The 5400-nt window shown below is 30.9% G+C and overlaps 1 long non-coding RNA gene across 1 annotated transcript; it reads left to right on the top strand.

The window, feature by feature from the left end:
• The first annotated feature begins 462 nt into the window (after positions 1-462).
• LOC108733094 lies at positions 463-3327 on the top strand. The gene is made up of 2 exons (XR_001937182.1): positions 463-870; positions 930-3327. It is a non-coding gene; the product is annotated as an uncharacterized LOC108733094 (long non-coding RNA).
• Positions 3328-5400: the final 2073 nt, after the last annotated feature.

The following is a 5400-nucleotide window of genomic DNA, read 5'->3' as shown; positions in this document are numbered from 1 at the left end:
AAAGAATGCGGGATGATCTACCACAAGACAAGATGAAATGTCTATGAATTAATCATAAATGTGTAGTCAATCAAATACAAAGATCTCCAAAGGTTTTTGTATTTGATTAACTTTAATATGTCGTACTCCCAGCAAAATTTTATGTTCTTATGGTCTATGGAGTCATTAATATGCCAATTACGCGACAAGTGCTTTAATAACATATGAATAAAGAGTATCAGATCTGATAAATAAGTTAATACACAATAGTATAAAAGGGTATATCACCTGAATGAGATTTATGTATTGCGTTATCAGTTATGTCTTACCGTTCAATTCAATCGCATAATCAAAAGTGATCTTGATTTCTTGACGTTCCTAGTTTGACAATTTCCATTAGCCAACATCGTCAATCTCTTCGACAATTAATTCGATGAGCAGCTTACCACGATAACGTTCTTATCTCCAATATCGATATTCGAGACTAATGGCCGATTAGAGAAATTCATTACTGTTATTATTGCTGGTACCATTTTTTAAAAAGACAGAGAGAGGTTTGAATTATAACTATCTGGCATATAAATGTACTGTGATAGTTTTAAACCTCATAGAGTTAAGAAATGGTATCTCATAAAGCTTTAAAAACTTGGAACGTACAAAGTTTCTTTTAAAGAGGTGAATAGTATTAAAAAAAATTTAGAAGCGTTCGAAATATGTTGTTATATAAGCGAATGATGAAGATATTGTGGATAGAGAAGGTTAGGAATGAGGAAGAATGGGAGAACAGAAGTCGTTATGGAGATCAATAAGAAGTAGTCGAAATAGGTTGGTAGGACAGGCATGAAAAGCTAGTCAGAGACATATTAGAAGCGGAAACAGGTGTTAAGAGGGGTAGAGGAAGGCCTAGATTGGATTACTGTTCACAAATAGTCACATTCCTTATGTTCTAGTTTTAGGGAAATCCGATGATTACTTCAGGATGGGGAAATGTAGAGGTGCGTGCCCAACCAGTCTTAGAACGAATTCAAAAGGCATACAGATACCAAGAACTTATAAATTGTGTCTTTGTTTCACGATCCCTGGATTGCAATATAAAAATTTATTAAGGAAAGGGCCCAGACGACTGGAAAATTTGGCTTTGTGGTAGAACACAAAAAAGCTCAAACCCCAACGTCTAAGCAAGACGTTGACCGTCGTGTTTTAGCGTCGGGGTTGAAGCTATTTAGTGTTCCAAAGTAACGGCCATCTTACCGATTAAAAGCAGATTTTCTTTAGAATGTGCCTCAAACATTTTTGGAACATGGTAGGTAACACATAATTTTCATTTGAGGTTTTTCAGTTGCGCTGCTTCCGCGGCTCGTAGCTCATGCGCTTTCAAGTTGATTGTGCCCACCACCTGTGGAGAGCCGAAAACACACTTCTCCAAAACGATCCGTTGTTGGCGGTTTTCCTCGACGCGTTATCAGAAGTGTCGCGACGCTTAGCGTATCTGCTTCGGTCTATTTTCTCCTCGCATCGTTAGCGTATGTGCGCGATTCATTCAAACAACATCAAACCAAAACAGAAAACATTTTTAACAAAATAACTAACGTCATCGGACGAAGGTGAGAACAGAAACTATCTTTCACGTGTATCATCTTTCTAATATATTTTCTTGTGTTTCTTGTGTTTCTTCCTTCATCTGTTTCATGTTATTTACTTTAGAAAATTTTTGTTCGAATAAGTGAAGTGACTTGATCGAAATGAATTATACTCGACGGAATATAAAATAATGTAAGTTTGAAATACAAATATTGTAATTACCGATAAAAAATTTTGAATGAAAAAATCATTTGGCAAGTTTCATAACGATTATTTCATCTCCAATTTAAAAATGCTGTTATTGGTGAAACAATTGTCAGAAATAAAATAAATATTGCAAAACTTGCCAAGTGATTTCTTCATTCAAAATTTCTTATTTATAAAAACATTTCACCAAGCGCTTAGCGTCTCTACAATTTCAAATAAGCATTATAAATACCGGGTCATTGCTTTTTTTGGATTAACAAACGCAACAAGACAAAATGAACTTGAAATCAATCAAATAATTAATTACTTTAATTTTAAATGTAATATTATTTAATTCTTTACGACTACCATCAAAAGTGATTAATGTATTAGGGGCCTTACTTATATGGTACATTTTATCTTCAACAAGTTAGTGTTGTGTACAAGATACTTTTGTCATTATCTGTTTATCACAGGCGTGATGCAAATAGTGTGTTGCTAATTTGTTTATTGTAAGCAATTATTAAACAAGGAAATGATAGTTTGAAAACCTTATACGGATTATAGTACCGCTATGACCATACATACATTTGTGTGTCCTGTATATGGGGCATACAATCTTATATTTGTATTTGCACCTATTTTGAAACATCTATTTTTAAGGTCTCATTACATTTCTATGTCTGATGCTCAAACGTTTCGGCAAGACCGAACTTTTTTCTTTTATTTTCTTTTATTGAGACAGGTCTAAATTTTTAAATAGACAGATAATGGTAAATTAGACAGAAGTTTTTGTGATCTTGCCAATTTGAAGTCATCTTGAATTCACAAAAAGTATTGTTAGGAAAAAGATTATTTATTTAATTTTGTTATTCTTAGGTTGGTTTATTGCTATCGTGTATCTTCTTTATCTGAATATATCTTATAAAATTAACTTTCCCGACTATAAAAAGTAAACACGTGACTTAAAGTTGGAATAAATACCTATGAACTGTTTGTATTTGTTATCAGGTGGTGTCATCAAGTTGATAAAAAATGTAAATTGTAAATTATTTGTATTTGCATCGGGTAGAATAAATAATTATTGTTCTTCAATATCTATCAATAAATGCTAAAAAATTCAATTTCATGAATATGTTCATTTTGTTACAATGGTTAAACCAGAAAGATTATTTTTGTTTAAAATAATAAAAAAAACACGTAATGTCTTACAGATAAGCAATTAATGCAATAATTTTTTATTTTGAATAACGGTATTGAATTATAAACAAAAAGTAATTTTAAGATGCACTTCAGCAGTAGATATAAATGTTTATACCTGTTAATTATCATTTTTAACTGACGATGAGATATAACAAGTAGGAATTTTAATGTATAATAACAGATGATAACTATATTTTGTCAAGGTTGACGTAGGCTTGATAGCTGTTTGCATAAAAAGAGTTGAAGAACCGAAAGTTGATATGGTGTTATTATTGTAGAAAAAATGATGATGTCGGAGTTGTTCACGATAAGATTCTAATTAGCCGTTTATAAATTGATTTAACTACCAAAAACTCAATAAAGTTTATTCAAAATAGAGAGTTTTAATTAATTTTAGATACCAACCTAAATTTACGTTCAAGATTTTTTCAAAGTTTATATATAGCATCATTTGGAAATGGCCGGAAGGGACATACAAAAAACAATTATTTTTAAATTTCTGATAAGCTGTCCAATTAGAGTCAGCATAAACTTGGAGTTATTTTGTTTAATACAATTTGTGAGCTTTTCACAATTGTTTTTATTGAGCGACAATTGTTGGGCTACATTATAGTCCTATCAAGTTACACTTGTTTACAATACTTAGTATAATAATTTGATAAAGCAACAGTATAGCGAAATGGTAGAAAATCCTTGTAACTAAGGCTATACTCAGGTAAAATTTCCCTATATTTTGCATTAATACTTATCGTAAGCTATAAGACGATGTTTTAATGACAACTTTGAACATGTATGTTTAAGTGAAGGTTAAGGAGGGTTGTGGTATTCCAAAATATAGACGGACAGATATACCGAAACCATAAGGGTTCTTATATTGTTATGGAATCCTAATAAGAAAATGCATTAGAGTAGTTACGGCTATTTAATAAATGGAAATCTAACATAAAAAGTATTTATGTGTCTATCATGTTGTTATTGTAACATATGCTCATTAAACTTTAATAGCTGCTTGTAGTTCACATTTCGATTATAAAATATAAACATAAATCGCCTGAAACTACTGGAAAAATTCTGCACACTGAAAATTATTCATACATGTTGTGTAATAATAGTATTGATTTAACGGTTTTATGTAACATAATCCCAAATTTTTATGAACGAAAACGATTTGCTTTCTGTTGTTTCAGAAACGTTTACTTATTAGCAATGTTAAGTCGATTATGTAACATTTTTAAAATTATGATTTTGCGAAACGTAAATAATGCTTTCGCCGGATATTACCATATGAAATTTGAAGCAGTATTTACTAATTGTAAGTCAATTACCTCTATAACTGAAATTGCCATATGTGCAAAAAGAGAATTGCTTTTGAACAGTCTGAAATTAACGAAGATAATGTTCGAATTATCCAGATATAGCACTCTATGTAATGTGAAAGCAACGATTTTTACGTTTTATGACAACAAATGAACAAACGTATGCCTCCTTGAGACTTTAATTCAACATTTTAGTTTAGATGAAGGAAATATATAAAATGTATAACAGAAAGTATTACATCCTATTAGGATAATTACATAATAATAACATTGAAAACAGAAAAGAAACAGCAAACTGGAGTTTTAAAATCAAACAAGCCAAATTGGCATTATTGGGATGTTGTTAAAGTGAAGATATTTTAAAACGGTGCTGGGGCAATTTAGTGATGTCTCAGAAAGGAGAAAAATTTGATATTTTTTTGAATTTAGTGAATATCTCAAAATGCTACCACGTAAGGCAAGTCTGAGACCAGATTTTAACCCAGTGGGAAAGTTACGTTACCAAAGTTTAATACATACTCTGTTGTCTTTTTACTTTCCAAATTCTGATTTTGCTGGTTTGTATTTATATATTTTTTATTGGTTGAGGTGAATCTAACGATAAATCGATTTTTAATATCATTAATGTTTGTTATATTGTGGTAGGATTATGATAAAACTGCTATTCAGTATAATTTATAAATGCTTGTCTCTAATTGTCTTTTTTAAGGTCTAATCGGTACCACTTGATTGTTGGATACGGTGTCTAAAGGTTGTTGGGTAATTCCGTATTGATCAAATTATCTACATTTTCAAAACAAGGAGTTTTTTGTATGTTATCTGGCAATCATCCGTTACACATCGATCTAGGTAATAAAGATTTACGTTTGCAAAAAAAAAAGCCGAACTGTAACGATAAATTTCGTAAATAGTCACGTAATGCGATTATTATAAACTGCAGTTAAAAATGGAACGGAGTAACTGTTGACACTACATGTAAATAAACACTGAACATTCCATAAAAAAGATACTACATCTGTGTGTTGCTGTTGACGACAAAATTATTTGGATAATTAACTTTTTGCGTAACTTTCAGTAAAGTGCATGCAATAATAATTTATTGTTATTAACGCGCGAAATCATGTATCATTATTAT

Source organism: Agrilus planipennis, unplaced genomic scaffold (genome assembly GCF_000699045.2).
Source record: "Agrilus planipennis isolate EAB-ADULT unplaced genomic scaffold, Apla_2.0 scaffold51, whole genome shotgun sequence".
Classification (NCBI taxonomy): Eukaryota; Metazoa; Arthropoda; class Insecta; order Coleoptera; family Buprestidae; genus Agrilus; species Agrilus planipennis.
This window is presented reverse-complemented; position numbering and strand designations above follow the sequence as displayed.